The 18109-nt window shown below is 42.8% G+C and overlaps 1 protein-coding gene and 1 long non-coding RNA gene across 2 annotated transcripts in view; one reads left to right on the forward strand and one right to left on the reverse strand.

Moving 5' to 3' along the window:
- The window catches only part of LOC107111864 (dynein light chain roadblock-type 2), a 139537-nt gene that overhangs the window by 119431 nt on the left and 1997 nt on the right, over window positions 1-18109 (reverse strand). The gene's annotated exons all lie outside the window — the stretch shown is intronic.
- LOC107111865 lies at window positions 352-11074 on the forward strand. Its single transcript, XR_001482572.1, has 3 exons — window positions 352-481; window positions 1679-1799; window positions 10841-11074. It is a non-coding gene; the product is annotated as an uncharacterized LOC107111865 (long non-coding RNA).

The raw sequence follows: 18109 nt of genomic DNA on the forward strand, positions 1-18109 counted from the left end.
TGTGTATGAGTGTGCATTATGTATAAATACCATATGAATTTAATTGCATATAAACCTGTATACACAATATAATCAAATCTGCAAAATCAATAGTGGAAAGCGGACAAGAGAAATGGCTGACAAAAATATGAAAATAAGGTAACTAGGGATCATTTCATCCCTAATCCAAAGCAGTAAATATACTTCAAGAGTGGGAGATGCTCTTCTGTTTTCAGAGTGTTTATCTCAGCTTCACAACAGCATCCAGTGAGATAATTTGCCCACAAGGCAAGTTTGAATTAATATCTCATCCATGTCCTTCCACATGTCATTTTGTGCTCAGCTACAGAGCCAGAGAGAACAGAACTGAGTTTTCACAACAACACAAACTGGCTGGAAACAGCAGTATTAGACTGAATCCTTTGGAAGAGCAGTCAGCTACTCCATAGCTCATTTCAAGTTGGGACGGACTACACCAAGACAAGAACTCACTTTGGCAGAGGTAAGGGGTGAAATAACAGACAGAGCTTTGCCCACTTTTCTTGTTCTGTTTGGCTTGGAGCAATCTGGTGACTGCTATCTGAAACAAGATTTTGTTTTAGTCTTTTGCATTTGCTAGGTTTGTTTTAATTGTTGTTGTTGTTGTTGTTGCTGCTGCTGTCAAGTCAAAGCTGATTTATGGTGACCTGGTAGAATTTTCAAGGCAAGATATATTCAGAGGTGGTTTGCCATTGCCTGCATCTGTGTCATGACACCAGTATTCCTTGGTGATCTCCCATCCAAATACTAGCCAGGGCTGACCCTGCTTATCTTCAGAGATCTGCTGAGATCAGACTAGCCTAGGCTATTCAGGGTAGGGCTTAATGGACAGTGAGAAAAATGTGTTCTGTCTTCCACCCATAGCTGTTGCCGTCTTCCTTTTTTAAAGTCTTAGTTGTTATGTAGACACTATTTCATGCAGTGACATATTTCTCGATGTATGAAATAGATGAGCCCAAATGCCTTTGAGATAAGGGGTGGGGGGGAAAGGGTAAAGCTGTAACCTGCTTGTGATGCCTCTTGGAAGACATTGTCTCTGTTGCCCTTAGTATAGCTTGACTTAAACTGCCCAGTCAAAGCACAGCACAGTGGAACGGCAGCCAAAGAAAACATCTGGTTTTGGACAGGACTTGGCTTTCCTTTTGAGCAGGAGGGCTCTATAGATCAGTCCCTTGCCTTGTCTAATTTCATTAATGTGATCCCGTGTCCATCGTCTGGCAGTTTAATAGCCATTATTTGTGGCCTCCATCAAATAAAGCCCCAGCCATAAATCTCACGCCACGTAAATGAAGATATAAATGCCAATCTGCATTACCGAATAATATTTATGATTTTAATTAAATGAAACTCATTGTGACGTTTATTAGATAGCAAGTTACTTGTTAATGGCAACCAAATGACTCTGGCTGATCTGAGTAATTCTCAGAAATGCTCTTAATAATGATTGTGTTGTATGGGCAAGTCAAATAATAATAATAACAGTCTTGTCCACGGGGTCGTGAAGAGTCGGACTCGACTGTGCGACTGAACAACAAAAAAATATGGCAACGCTTGTGTGTGTGCTTAATAAAAGACAAACTAAGGATATGCAGATTTCCCCTTGTTCCATTCCTTTATTGTTCTGGAAGTTCACTCTGTACAGTGTTCTGTCCCTCCTCAGCTCCTGTTTCACTAGAAGAATTTCTGAAATCAGTCCCAGAATTGGTGCAGGCAGAGTTTGCCCGAATTTTCAGTTCCTGTATGCTGCTAATATGTAGAAGGCGCACTCTGATAAAAACCCGGTAAGAAAGGAATCTTGATGGTGAGTGATATGATTGATCAAAATTATTTTTTGATGTGTCTTACCAATGAACACAAGTGCAAATGTATACTAGCAAAACACTACATTAATGGAAAGGAGGCAATCGTATGTGCGATTTCTGGTGAGACTGCTGTAATAGCCCAGATTAGTCTGCTCTTAAAGACTAACAAAATTTGTGGCAGGGTATGAGCTTTTGTGAATTACTGCTCACTTTGTGACTCATGAAAGCTCATACCCTGTCACAAATTTTGTTAGTCTTTAAGGTGCTACTGGACTCTTGCTCTTTTCTACTGCTACAGACCAACTGATGTGGAGTGGAACTTCATGGTGTCGCCATAAGTCAGTTGTGTTTGGATGGTGCACTACGTGATCAGTGCCCCTGAATATGTTATGTAATGCCGACAAGAGGGAAAGGACATGAATGAATTGATAGAACCAAAAGCTCCATCAGATACTTTCTGGACAAAATGCAGAAATAAGCTCTGACTCTCACACACTTATGCTTGAATAAATATTATTTATTTTACAGGCCCAGTGTGGTGTAGTAGTTATAGTTTCAGACTAGGATCTGGACAACCTGGGTTTGAATCCCCACTCTGCCATGGAAGCTCTCTGAGTGACTTTGGGCCAGTCACACACTCTTAACCTAACTTACCTCACAGGTTTGTAATTCTGAGGACAAAATGATTGGAGAGCAATGTTGTAAGCCATGTTGATTCTCTATCAGGGACAAAAGCAGAATAAAAACACCTGAATATATATTATTAATCTTTATGCGCCTCTGATCTCAAGGTTTTTGTTGGCATTACAGTTCACTTAAAATGCTGAAAGGTTGATTCTATCATGGAAGTTCAAATCTCTCTCTTTGTCTAGAGATCAGGCATTGCATTCTTACCCCATTCACTGCAAAATATGTTCATTAAACTTCTGTGTGCCCTCATTTACACAGGAGAAGTTCCTCAAATACATGACAAATTTGAAACCATGCAGGGTAGCGGTTAGTGTATCTGGCTAGGAGACCCAGGGTCACACATTCCTCTCCATGAAACTCAAATGGTGACCTTGAGCCAGTCATTCGTTCTCAGACCTACTTCATAGGATTGTTGTGAGGATAAAGTGCAGGATGGGGAAAAGCTATGAAAAGTGAGTAGGTTAAACAAGTACTGTACTAAATAAATAACAGCATTATATAAATCTCTGTGAGGTTAATACTGGCTTAACACAGAGAGTAGAATTTCCATCCCCCCCCCCAGAAGCATTACGTTAATTTGGACCTCAAGATTTAATTGGTAGATGAATTAGTTCAAGATTGGAGGCAAGTTTTAATTAGTGGATCTTTCAGTTAAGATAGAACACAGTTCATTTGTAAAGCTATTGCTACCTCAATAGTAAATCATAAAGATCGAGATTTGAAGCTGGGTCTTCCAGTTTATTCCAATCCTGGTTCTCCCAGAACTTTTTTCCAGTTTTTTCTTTCAAAAGGAAATCCAGAAAAAAACAACAAAGGAAAAAACTCAAAATCCAGCAACTAAATAGAGTTAAAGGCAGGGAGCGGTGGCGCAGGCAGTAAAGAGCCTGCAAAGTTAAATCTATCAATGAAAAGCCATAAGGCTGTTCGAGTCCCACCACGGCCAGGGTGAGCTCCCAGCCCAAGTCCTAGCTCCCGTCCACCCAGCGGTTCGAAAGCTTGCAAGTAGATAAATGGGTACCTGCCTTAGGTGCAGGGGGGCACCCGCCTTCGGAGGAGCAGCGGCGAGAAGGAGCGGTGGTGTTGGCGACAATGGGACAACCCAATCCAGCGGAGGATGGTGGAAAGATGGCAGAAGACAGCAGCAAAAACATTGAGCAGGCGAGTGGGGACTGGTCCGAAAGGCGCGGCGACGTGACGACGCAAGCTCGGCCGGAGCCAATTAGGATGGAGGCCGGTGCAGGGATCGTCACAGAGTTGTGGGCAATGGAACCACCCAGGAGGAGCCGCTGCAAGAGCTGGGCCGAGCTGAGCCACCGCGCAGAGTCGGAGGAAGAAGAGCCGCTGGATTAACAACTAGCTGGTAGGGTGCCTGATAGGCATTCCCCTCCCCAGTACTGTATGGCCCTAGCTAGGATCATTAAATTGTACTCTGTAAACCGCTCAGAGCCTTTCGGGGGTGAGCGGTCTAGAAATTGAAAGTTAAATAAATAAATAAATAAATAAATAAAAAAGAGAAGAAGAAAAACAAGAAAAGGTATACAAAGAGACAAAAATGTAATAACAGCAGTGGCAGATGTACACATAGGTTTCTACAGAGGATTTCCAAGTATCTAAAAATAACTCCATCAATTGTTGTCTATATGCTGTGTGTTCAAATATTGATAGAGTTCTAAGGTCCTCAATCCATTGATTTACCAGAGGTGGGTTATCTTTCCATTGCTGTAATATAAGTCTTTTAGCAGCTGTAATAAGGGCATGAAGGGTCAGTTTTCATTGACCATCGGTCAATGCAGACGGTTGTCCGAGAACTGTCACATCTCTGTGTGTGGTCGATTGTCTCAATCACCATGTTGGCCATTTTTCTACAGAAGAGAAAAAGGAATCAAGAGTAGCTCATGACCAAACCATCCACAATGCTGATGGTGCAAATGGTCGGGAGTGGTCTTGACCATGGAATGACCAGAGCAACTGTCCCAGACTGTGCGGTGGGGGTGGGTGGGTTGAATCCAGCTGCGAGGGTTGCCAACTCTGGGTTGGGAAATTCATGGAGTTTTGGGGGGGGAGCCTGGGGAGGGGGGGGTTTGGGGAGGGGAGAGGCCTCAGTGGGGTAGAATGCCATAGAGTTCATCCTCCAAAGCAGCCATTTCCCCCAGCAGAACTGATTTCTTTAGTTCCTCCATAATAGTTCAGCAGATTTACCTCTATCATTTCCTTACCTATGGCAGTGGTGAAGAGAAGTGTGCAATGTGTTGATGACATTGTAAATCCGCCTATGTTTATAAAGAGTGGAGAAAAATCTGACAGGGCTTTCATTTGCAGTAGCATCCTTATGCTGAATGTCAAAAGGAGAGATTACCTCAGTGGATGAGCACATGCTTCAAAGGGCCTCGGATAGGAAGGCTGTGAAGAACCTCTGCCTAAGGTCTTGGAGATCTGGTGGCTGAATAGACTGCTGGGCAGACAATGTAAGGTGTCCTCTTAGACCTCTGGTTTTTTTGTTTACACCCTCACACATCTCTTTACTGTCCCTTGCACAGAATCTCCAAAACTACCCTAAATAGCCATCTACTTATAATTGTAACACAGGATCAAAACCATCAGTCTCATAACTGGGTATTATTTGCTGTTCCTGTTGAGCTTTTGGTCTAAACATCATTCCAAACTTTGCAGCTGAATTTGTTTTACTTGCAGCATTGACACAAGTGAAAATTCTGGGCAGATGTCGAATGGCAGAAATCCTTCACTTGGCAGAGCGTCTGCTGTTTTAATGAGTCAAGAGGAAGGGAGGGGCAGCTTGGCAGAACGGCCATGCCTTGGGTTTCAAAGAATCAGATTGTATCAAAATCTTGAATTTCTAACCTATTCCCTGGAGTTGAAAATACTTCCACGGAGTCAAGGAAAGTTCAAGAACGTGCCTTGCACCACTGTGGTTATAGAAGAAACGCAATGGTATTCGAAACAAAAATGATCCTTGCATTCATTTAGGGACTAGCATACCTGAGAGAAAATGTTGAGGATTTTGTTAGCAAAGCACACTGACCTTGTTTCTCTTGTCCCTTGAATCAAACCTTGCATTAACATCTACTGGGACCTTAGTGCAGTGGAAGAAAAAGAAGTCGAGACCAAAGATTCTTTCCTTTCTCTAGGAAAATTCCGTTATCTTCTTTTTCATATTGCTTCATTCCATATTACAGGCACAGCCTTTGCTTTCCAGGACTTTCAGATATCCAAATACCTTTGTTTTGTGGTGTTCTTTTTGTTTTGATGTATACATATTGGAAACTTGGTGAATATCAACATTTAATGGTAAGTCTTGATGTTGCCTAAGGCCTGATGGGGAAAGAAAGACACCTTTTAAGATAAATCTCTCTCTCGCTCTCTTTTTTGCCATTTACACCCATGACATGGAAATGGCCTTTAATAAAACAACACAAAATGGCTATGACATTTGAAGATTTACTGGAGGCTCTGGTAACCTGGTAAATCACACAAACAATGAGAGGGGGAGGAGATTTTAAAATGACTTTTATTCTTTATTTATATCAAACTTTTCTCCATAATCAGGACCCAAAATAACTTATTGTTCTTCCTCCTCCACTCTGTCTTCACAACAAACACCTTTTGAGGTAGGTTAGGCTGAGAGATTGTTACAGGCCCAAGGTCACCTGCTGAGATTCCATGGCAGAAGGGGGATTTAAAACAGTTTGTCCCAGGTCCTAGTCCAATCACTACTCCATGTCAGCCCTTAAGATGAAATCCAGAACAAAGTACATTTCTGAAGGACTCCAGTATATCGTGTGCATTGTGTGTAGCTGGGTCATTACATATGTGTATTTGTAACTATTTGTGATGTATTAAAATGATTGTTTTCTTATAACACGGAAGCCTACTTTACTTTAAAACATTTTAGCTGCTGGTAAATTCCATCTCCCTCTCTGCAAATCAAGACTTAGCACTTAATGTCAGCATTTGCCAAATTTCTGGCAACAACATAGTGCTTACTACTTATCTACGCGACCGCCTCTCCTAGTATACCCCCAGAAAAGCATTACACTCTGGAGAGAAGAACCTTCTGGTGATCCCTGGCCCAAAAGATATCTGGCTGTCCTCAACCAGAGCCAGGGCCTTTTCAGCCTTGGTGCTGGAACTCTCTGCCAAATGACATCTGTGCCCTGTGGGACTCGGCACAGTTCCGCAGGGCTGTAAGACAGAGATGTTCTGCCAGGCCTATGGTTGAGCAAGTCACAAAACCAAAATAGGACCCAAGGTAAGTAGGAAATACCAAAAATCAGCAAATATCTCAAATAATTTTTATATATTTTTGTGTTATATTTTTACAATTTATTCACTATATATTATTTATCATATAAGGCTTAATACGTAGAAAGAATCATATATCAAAACATCTAAGTATCATCTCTTAATATATCACAAAAGATATTGCACAACCCCTTTATTAATATCAGTACTCCTTAATTATACAAAAGTTTTAAGAGGGAGGACTCCTTTAAGTCTATTTTGAATAAGTGCTCAGTCTTCCTCCAACAGAAGTCCAGATATCCTCCTGTTTCAGTGTCTTCCTCAGGAAGTTCAACAGATATTTCCAAGCACAAAGTTGCCAAATACCGAAATATTTATCCAAATTTTTTCAATGAACACTGCAAAAAGTCTCTCTTAGTGAGCTCAAAGCTTCCTCCAAAGTGAAAAGGACGTGCTTTTCTTATATTTTGTGATATATTAAGAGACGATACTTAGATGTTTTCATATATGATTCTTTCGATGTATTAAGGCTTATATGATAAATAATATATGGTGAATAAATTGTAAAAATATAAAACAAAAATATATTTTAAAAATTGTATGTAGCACGGTATTTGCTGATTTTTGGGAAGGCCTATGGTTGAGGACAGCAACGGTTTCCATCATGCCTGGCCTCTCCCCTTTTTCTGCCCTCCTTTTGCCCTCCCTTTTGGGGTAAGGATAGGAATTGGTCTTTAAGTGCCATCTTTAAATAGCTACTGGATTTTTGATAATTGCAGGCCTCATTTCTTGCCGGAGTTCACCGGAGCGACGCTCCTGCAGTAAGGAGCTCAGGGGGTGGGCACATGCAGCAAGCCCCGCCCCCTGCACCCAGCAGCTCTCAGAAAACCTTGCGGAGCTCAGCCAAACAAGTCGAGGCCTGTGGGGAAGGAGAACCAGCCTCGCCGAGGGTGAAAAGCATTTGCAGGGTTTTATATTGCAGTGAGAGCCTGGAGGCAGTGAGTCAGTCGGAGCGGCACTTTGCTGCCTCCTCCAGGCGCTCTTCTGGAAGCACCCAAAGGCTCCAGCAGCCCTTTCCCGCTCCTTTTAGATCAGGGCACCTGCGGGGCTAAAAGACTTGTCTGAAAATGGCACACTTCGGTCTTCGGAGCCATTGTGAGGGGAAGAAGGGAACCGCCAGGGGCAAGGAGGACAGAGACTAGGGCAGTGGGAGGCAGCTGGTGTCTGCGACTGGGGCAGAGCAAGGAGGTGTGATGTGTACCCCAGTGCCCCTAAACTCCCACCACCTGCCTTGAGGGCGGGCTGCAGAGCCGTTCACCCACCACTTTCCGTTTTCTTACAGCCTTGGCCTGCCTCAGCTCTAGGTCAAGCTTTTATGAAGCACTCCTTGTCAGCTGTTCTGCTATTTGGACAAGCTCCCAAAGGAACTCCTTTGCCAGGCTTTACTGTCAGCTGCACTACCCAGCTGCCCCACTCTGCTCCAGCCTGTCTGCGTGTGCAGGTCCTTCCCCTTCCCGTCTCCAAGCAAGGAAGCGCTGCCTCCCATGGCCTGGTGGAGTGTGTTGCATGCAGGGGCTGGGCTGCAGCTGGTAGGCAGCGCTGTGCTCCTTCCATGGTAGTCACCCGGCCCATGGCTGGCATGCTGCAGCTGCCAGCGAGGTGGCATAGCAACCTGGAAACATGACAGCTGGCCCCCTGCACTGCAGTGGTTCAGCTGTGCCGGAGTGGCAGGGGTGGTGAGCCTCAGCTTGACAGCTCTGGAGGTGCTCACCGTCCTGGCCCAAGTGGGTACTCACCAATCCTGACAGGGGATCTGGCAGACAGGGCGCGTGCATGCAGGGGTTGGGCTGCAGCTGGTAGGCAGCGCTGCGCTCCTTCCATGGTAGTCACCTGGGCCATGGCTGGCATGCTGCAGCTGCCAGTGAGGTGGCATAGCAACCTGGAAACGTGACAGCTGGCTCACTGCGCTGCATTGGTTCAGCTGTGCCGGAGTGGCACGGGTGGTGAGCCTCAGCGTGACAGCGCTGGAGGTGCTCACCATCCTGGCCCAAGTGGGTACTCGCCACTCCTGACAGGGGATCTGGCAGACAGGGCGCAGCCTATGCCAGGCCGAAGGCATCGGGGCCCTTTGGAAGGGCAACCTCACGGCCTGCTTATGTCTCTCTCCCTACAACATCCTGCAACTCGCCTCCTACCACAGGTAAATAGGGTTTTTTGCGGGGGCAGTGTTGGCACAGCGGGGTTGGGGAACATCACCAACCAATGGCATGGCATAGAGAAATGGTAGTGGAGGAAAGAAGACTCGTGTGTCCAATCAGATCATACCCTCTTATAATTTATTTCATTGTTTCCTCCATCCAAAAGACTTTGGTGCCTTTAACTATCTAACTGTCTGTCTATCTGTCTTTAAGCTTTCAAATATTAGCCAACAAAGAGATGGATAGAGAAGAGAGGGCCATTCAAGAGATGCTCTTCTAATCCATTTTATCTATTAAGTGGCAGGGAACACTAACAATGTGGCAAGTGTAAAATTAAGTATGGTTAACCAAAAAAAAATCAATAGCAGGCCTATGGAATGTAAAGACTAACACATTGACCTCTTCCTCAGATGCATGTCCTCGGCTGGCAGATATATACATGGTAACGGAGAACAAAATTCTAAACAGCCCAGTGGAGCCTGAGCGGTGGGTGTTGCCTTCTGACACACTTCTGGTGATGTCAGGGGGTGTGGCATATGCAAATAAGTTATGCTAATGAGTTGAGCTAATGAGCTCCTGCACCTCTTTTTCTACAAAATGACCCCTGGATAATTGTAACTGTTTATTGATTCTGATTGTAATTTACTGAAATGCTGTTCACTACCCTGAGCCCTGCCTGTAGGGGAGGGCAGACTATACATTGAATAAATAAATATGTTTAGGCTGGAGAAGACAAAGATGGGGGGACATGATCCTGCTGCTCAAGCTATCGAGGACCCATTATATGGAGGGGGGGTAATTCTCTGCTGCTCCTGATGGCAAGATTCTATCTAATGGGTCTGTTACAGGAGGATAATTTCAGATGAACTCAAGCTTGAACTTTCTAGTTGTGACAGTGGTTCAACTATAGAACCAATTGTTTAGTGGAATGGTAGGTTCCACCTCACTGGAGGTTTTCAAGCATCGTCTAGAATAGATAACCATCTACCAGGAATGTTGGAGCGTTGAGCTGGACTGGATCGCCTTCTTACAGGTGATCCAGTCCAACTGAAAGCTACAACATGGTTGGACACTATGGGTTAGGGCTGGTAGGACTGTATGGGCCAGTGGCAGGACTAGGTATGATCCCATCAGCCTTTTGGTGACAAAGAAAGGAAGGGTTCCCTTTGGCCACCCAAAACTATGCCAGGGACCATGGAAATATGCTGGATCCAACCCTATGAAAGTGCCTGCTCTGATTTCCCATGGCCTTCCTCTGCATAGCGACCCTGGGATTCCTTGGTGTTCTCTCATCCGAACTACTAACCAGGGCTGACCCTGCTTAGCTTCTGAGATCTGACAATATCAAGCTATCCTTGGCCATCCAGGTCAGGGGTTCTGATATATAGCTCTCCTGAATTCACAGTCAGCCACAGAGGGCCATGCTTCAGCATTCTGCTTAGGCTGAGCCCATACTGGCAACTATTAAATGCAGGGCCTTCTCCTTTCTTGCCATGGAGCTTGGACTCTCTTCTCATGTCTCTCTTCTGAGACTGCAAAATCAGTGCAGACATTTCCTTTTTTCAAATTTCCTATGAGGGTTGGCCCGATTATTTAATTCCACAATTGCTTCTGGATTGTTCATTTTTGCATTTCACTTGTCATCCCCCTTGCCCCGGCTGTATTTTATATTTTATCAACATTTTAAAACAAATACTACACTGTCTATATTGAATTTAAAATACCCTGCTTTGAAAGAGTTTTTGAAAAGTAGTCTGATAAAAAGTAGTCTGATAAATCTGATAAATGAAGAAATCAATAGAAGGTGTAATTTTCAGGAGTGGTTTTGAACATGAGTAACCTGATCTGATGACTTTTCTATTCCTCTGCCAGAAATATCCACACCCGACAACCCTATTTAGATCCTGCAGTCTGCCCTGGACCTTTGCCTAGGAATGATGGGTGAGATCCAGGAAGCAATCAGCCAAACAAGCCAGGCCATTAGAGGGATGCTTGGCACATTACAAGAAAGCAATGAAGAGAAGGGTAGATGGGTAAGCACCCAGAAGTGGTTAAAGAAGATGCACAAGTCATTCATACGTCTTATATCATCATTTGCTTGCGATGGGCGCCACGATTCTGAGAGCAGAAAGGCATGTCTTTGAGTTTCGAGGACTGGCTGTTTTCCAAGGGAGAACATGGTATCATGTAATCCAGAAGGAGGCTGGAGTATCTGATGAGCTCGCCATTCCCTAGCTAGAGATGTTCACAGCCAACAAGTCTGTTCGAACTTAAGGATACTATCAAGTTTTGCAAGGTTGCCAGTTCCATTCTAATATCTCCATTTTGATTTTACTTTTCTTGTTTGAACTGAATCCACCTGCCAATTTTTCCTATAAAATGTTTGCATTTCTCAGTGTTGTTTTGTGCAGTAGTTCGACATTATATATTATATTATACCTATAAATTGTGCATATATTGCAGAGACAGACAAATCGACAGTATCGGTGACAACACTAGGCAACCCAAACCATTCACAATACAGTATACACAAAGACAAAAAAGGGCATATTAATCTATTTTTCAGTCGACTGGGATCACTGACATGAATCTGTCAGAGACCATTTCCGCACAAGAGCAAACCTGTGGATCAGCGTTCTTAAATAATCAAAGTTTGTAAAACTTTCCACATGACTTTTTGCTGCCCCAAGAGTGGATCCAGTTTTAGTGCCCCATTACCCTGTGTCTTCCGAATCTATTTTTCCTGTGATTTTCCCCCCCTTTAGATCTGAACTCACAGTTTTCCAGTGAGGAATTCCTGATTTCAAATTTTGTTTCCCACTGTCCTTTTGTGTCATCAGTGTCATGTGTTCACCCCCCTTCCACCTCCCCTCAGGTTGTCCCATGAGCAATCTGCTAATTTTTTAAAAGTGTAATGTTGATTGCATTATGATGCAATTTCTCCCCTCATTATAGTATTGCAACATTATAACATTGGGACAAAACAGGCAGCGAGGTTTCAGGTACATTCCTTTTTTTTTTTTGGGGGGGGAGGTTTTGACACCATATGCTTCTGTTGTTTCTTCACACACCCCTTCCCCTATAGCTCCCGGTATGTTTTCTTTTATTTTTTTACAACGTTATGATGTTATAACATTACTACATATGAAAAAGGAGGTTCCTTTGCCGACGTACTTGAGGACACATTTAGCATGCTTCATAATTATTGAATAACACCGTTATGAATTGGTGTATCCAGTTTGACAACTGCCAGCCATTTTCTTACTTGGCGACTAAGGAGAACCAGGGGACCTTTGAAATGGCGACAACCACACTGTTCCCCACGATATGTCCAGCCTTTTAAAAATCATGTTATAACATTACTGCATAAGCAAAACAAAGGAGGTTCCATCGCTGACAAAGTATATGATGACACATTTAGTGTGCTTCATAATGATTGAATAACTTTGTTATGAATTGGTGTCTCCATTTCGATGATTGCCAGCCATTTTCTTAGTTGGCAACTAAGGAGGAACGGTGAACCTTTGGAGTGGTGGCAACTAAGCTGTTCCCCACAATACATCCAGCCTTTTTTTTTTTTTTACAATGTTATGATGTTAATAGCGTTACTGCATGTGTCAAAAAGGAGAGGAGGTTCTGTTGCTGACGTACATGACAACATGGTGGCACAGCTCCTTTTCAAAGGAAGTGCAGAACGCACGGGGAGGATCGGATCTGAATTCGAGAAAAAATTCCCTGAAATAAACTCCCTTTTGCAGAAGGGGCACAGCAAAGTTGGAGCAAAAGCTGAGGATTCCACTCACCAGGAAACAGCAGCAACACTGAGGTATGGAAAAGGTCAGACTGACCAACTTATTATTATTATTTATTCCATTTGTATCCCGCCCTCCCCGTGAACAGACTCAGGGCCACTTACATTAGTCCAGTGTAAGTGTATGACCAATAGTTCACCACTGACTGGTGATTGTCCACACCTCCAAGTTGCATGAGTCTCAACATCTTGCAGAAATAACATTTGGAGAATGTCAGTGAACTTGTCAGGACGCTAGCCCACTGTAGGGTCTAGAAATGGCAACCTGAAGGGTGGCAGGTGGATGTATCACCATCTAACTCTGATCCAAAGGAAGACTGCCAAGAAAGGCTTTACACCAAGAGGCTATGGGAGACAGTGGTATATCCTGATCAAAGATTCCTGGTCAATATTCACCCTGCTGCACCCCCAGCTTTTGTTTCATGTTCATTGCTATTCTCATCTCCATCACTCCTCTCCTAAGCTTTTGAGAAGTTCCATTGCATTCACAGAATCATAGAATCATAGAATGTTAGACTTGGAAGGGACCTTGCAGGTCATCTAGTCCAACCCCCTGCATTCTGCAGGAGTATACTGAAAGCTAGCCCTATAACATACCCGAAAGATGGTTGTCCAGACTCCGCTTGAATTCCTTTATTGTTTCATAGGTCTAACCTGTTCTCCATTCCACTCTACTTCGATTCCAGTTTCTAATTAGGAGGATTTCTAATATTTATTTTTATTTATTTATTTAGAAGAAGAAGAGAAGAGATTGGATTTATACCCCACCCTTCACTACCCAAAGGAGTCTCAGAGTGGCTTACAAACTCCTTTCCCTTCCCCTCCCCACAACAGACACCCTGTAAGGTAGAGAGCTCTGTCAGAAATTGCTCTTTTTAAAGAACAGCTGTGCCAGAATATGGCTTGCCCAAGGTCATCCAGCATCTGCGAGTGTAGGAGTGGGGAATCAAAACCTGGTTCTCCCAGATTAGACTCTGCACACTTTACCACTACACCAAATTGGCTCTGTGTTATTTATAGTCCGCCTTTCTCACATGGGTAGGGTTGCCAGCCTCCAAGTGGGGCCTGGGGATCTCCCGCTTTTACAACTGATCCCCAGCCGACAGAGATCAGCTCCCCTGGAGAAAATTGATGCTTTGAAGAGTGGACTCTATGGCATTGTATTATGTTGAGCCCTCTCTCCTCCCCAAACCACGCCCTCTCCTGGCTCCACCCCCAAAGTCTCCAGGTATTTTCCAACCCAGACTTGGCAACCCTACACATGGGCTCAAGGTGGATTACACATAAAGAGCCAGTACAATCAACAAAATGGGATATTCAATAACTGATGCATTAGGATATTAGAAGTCTAGAACCACCAGAAAGAACAGGAGCGCAGCATAAGTATGAACATGACACATTAAGCAGTACAGAAATTGCATAATAGGGAGGTACTAACAATACATTTTATGCAGCAGTAAAGACCACAAGGTCCAATCATTTGTCGAAGTAAGTTTGTGAAACCATTTTGTACTGTGCAGCCTGGAATTGGAGCATGTGGTGTTGGCTGAATTGTTCAGTTTCCTTCAGTGAGTTTTGGTTTCCCCACCACCTCAGTGTGTAAGTGTGTGCTGTCACATCACAGAAGAAAAAGAAAGCAAGTTTGATGTGATAATACACATGACTCTATCAATATTCTTTTTCTTCAGTGTTTTGCTGGTGCATAGGTGCTCTTTCACATTAGTAAAAACACCCTGATAAAAGAGTTCTGGTACAACTGTATGGATTATCACATCAAATTTGTTTTTTTGTTTTTTTGCAGGGAGTTGCCAGTGCACACATGCAAACTGGTAATGTATAGGGAAGAGGAAACACAGAAATGAACTAAAGTTTTTGAAAACTGCTGTGAGATGTGCTTTCTACAAAATTCAGCAGCAATACATAAATAGCTGAAAACCCCCGAAAGACTATTTTCAATTTTGGAAACAACTATTTGGACCTCAAAATTTTTGGAGAAATTTAGATTAGGAGACGATTGACAATTCTACCATCTCACTCTCTAGGAAGAGATGAGCTGGGAACAGATAGGAAGTTCTATTTTTTTCTGGGAAATCATAGAGTAATAGGAGTTGAGTCTTCTTGTATTGCAGCATCCAACCCAGACAGTTTTCCTCCAAAAGTTTTTGTGCCGTTACCTATGTGAATAAAATAGCATTGCTACCATAAGTGTCCCAGACATACAAAACACCATACAAAACAATCCCATCTCATCTTTTGGTTCTTTAAAGTTGGCCTCCACTCAACACCACCTTCAACCCAATCATATCAACTGTCAACACTGTTTATTTTTCTTATGCCTATCTGCAAAAGAGCTTATGAGTAAATGTGCCAACCCTAAACATTTGTGTTACAATATCTGCTTACAAGGCCAGTGGTGTTGCTGATGGAATCCAAAATACCAAATGACTGTCAACCTTTGAGCTCTTAATGACTGCATGGTAAGTAACATAGCAGGCAGGTTGCCTGCACAATTTGTTACTATCCCTTTGATTAGGAAGCTGCCTTTTGCTGAAGCAGACCACTACATATATATGTACCATCAAGTAGCAACCAACTTATGGTGACCCCGGCAAAGGACTTTCAAGGAAAATGAGCAACAGAGGTGGTTTGTCATTGCCTCTCTCTGCAGAGTCTTTCTTGTGATCCCCAGTCCAAGTACTGACCCACCTTAGCTTCTGAGATCTGATGAGATCAGGCTATACCATACCTTTCCACATCCTGAAGCAGACCATTAGTCTATCTAGAACAGAACTTTCTCCTTTTATTGATAGCTTCTCTCTCTCTCTCTCTCTCTCTCTCTCTCTCTCTCTCTCTCTCTCTCTCACACACACACACACACACACACACACACACACGGGGCAGGGGCAGAGGAAAGAACAAAAGTATTGATTTTCTGCACGTAACTTTCCTCAACTTGTCATTTCATATTGTACATTGATAAGCTGTGAGGTTTAAAAATTCATTAAAGTTTCTTAATATTATAATATTAGAAAGTTCATATCTTTATGTTTCTCTCTTATCCAATTATAAAATGGAGTCCATAGTCCAACAAAGTCTTCTTCCATTTGCCCTTTTAACATCAAAGTCAATTTGTCCATTTCCGCACTTTCCATAGTCTTTGCCATTAGATCATGTTCAGAAGGTGTTGATAGAAATTTCCAATAAGTTGCAAACAAGATTCTAGCAGCAGTTACTACATGAATTATAAAATATCTTTGATTTTTGTCAAAGTTCTCTGGTATACAATTCAATAAAAACAATTCTGGTCAAAAAGGTACTGAGATCTGCAAAACTGTCTGTATAAAGGTATGTACTATAACCCAAAACGTATGCACTATATCACATGTCCACCACATACAATAAAATGTACCCACATGTTTTTTTACAATTCCAACAATTATTTGACATATTTTTATACATTTTAGCTAATCTCTCTGGGTGTTGAATACTATCTATAGAACATCTTATACAGATTCTCTTTAAATGCCACCGATTTAGTTATTTTCACATTCACTTTCCATAGTTTGCTCCACTGTGTAAGATCAGTATTATGAACCAAATTTTGCATCCATTTCACCATACAGTCTTTAACCATTTCATCTTCCATTTTCATTTGCATTAAAAATACATACATTTTCTTGGTCAACTTATCATTAGATGTGCACAACAACTTCTAAAACAGGGGTGTTGAACTCATTTGTTATGAGGGCCAGATCTGACATTAATGAGACCTCGTTGGGCTGGGCCATGTGTGTCATAAAATGTAATGCCAGGTAAGGGAGATATAAACTTTATAAAGGACACAAACACAAAGGGTTTTTTTTTAACTTAAAATAAAAGCATGCTTAAAACAGCACTCTTGCAATATTTTGTTTATTTAACAGTGTCTGATAACTGACACCTCTTGCTCTGAATTATTGCATCAAAATGTCTGTGATGTTGCAGTCTTGAGTATGCTGTTCAGGTGTGGATCTGTAAGCTGCAAACCTACAATGATACTGCAGCAGCAGAACTGGAAGAAGAAGCAGAAGACAGCCGGTTCCACTGTGGGCCTGATAGAAGCCCTCCAGGGGCCTGATCCGCCCCCCAGGTCGCATGTTTGACACCTCTATTCTAAAATATACTTTATTGATCATTATTCTCCAAGGTCTCAGGCAATGGCAAACCAACTCTGTTTGTCTCTTGCCTTGAAAATCCTCCAGGGTCACCATAAATTGGCTGCAACTTGACTGCACTCTCCACACCCTCCAAGGTCTAAGACCAGCCCCACAATCTGAGACCCATTAACTAGAGATGCCTGGGACTGAACATGCAAAGCACATACTCTGCCGCTGAGTTATGGCCCAATGGTGATCAAGGATGGAAGCAAAACACAGTTCTCATTAAGAACTGAATAGCAAGTAGACAAAGATGGTGCAAATTTCAAAAAGCCAATTTTTAATATATATATTTTTTGCTACCACTGATTGCTTCTATCCACAGCTGGAAGCTTTTGGAACAATTCCTCAATGCAAAACAAAGACAGGTCTTTGGATGGGACCAGGATGCATGAATTGCCTTGGGCTCAAGGGGGATGGTACATCCTGTGACAGGACACATATTAGGCTAATTAAAAGCTTACTTGTCTCAATTGAGTCCAGTTTCTTTTCTTCCCCCCCAAAAAATTGCTAGTGTGGAGTAGCTATAAGTGAGCATTAAAAGGCCAAATCATTCTTATCCAGATAAACGGGATTTTGTGGTAATGTGGTCCTGACCTTTTTTATAGTGACAATCTGACATTAATTTTGAAGGATCATATATTCCCGTCAGCTGTCGTTGCGAGGCATATAATGGGATTGCAAGTAGGTCCGTGCGTTCCGAGACTCCACTTACAGCTTAACATGCTTGGTACAAATACGAGGAGGCTCCTTCTCTCACTCACTCTCTCTCTAAAAAAAATTTTTTTTCACCAGCTTGACAGTTTTTCAAACATATTCACTGTGAGCCCCTAACAACCTGTCAACAACTGCCATTATGTGAAAATTGCAGAAGCTGGTTTGAGCACTGTGAAAAGTGACAGACATGCCACAAGGATAAAGTTCCTCAGAAATGGAGGGCGAAAACTTTTGAAAGCTTGCCCTTCCAAGTCAAAATGAACAGTCAGATATTTGAAAAAAACATACACTTGTCATATCTGATATCTATTTCACTCTACCCTCCCTCCCCACCCCTAACTGCCACCACCTTACACTGAGGTGTATATGAAGGAACAGAGCATGGCTTAAGACACAGTGTTCTGGGGTGACTAGAAT

This window comes from Gekko japonicus, unplaced genomic scaffold, assembly GCF_001447785.1.
Source record: "Gekko japonicus isolate JY-2015 unplaced genomic scaffold, Gekko_japonicus_V1.1 scaffold1583, whole genome shotgun sequence".
Classification (NCBI taxonomy): domain Eukaryota; kingdom Metazoa; phylum Chordata; class Lepidosauria; order Squamata; family Gekkonidae; genus Gekko; species Gekko japonicus.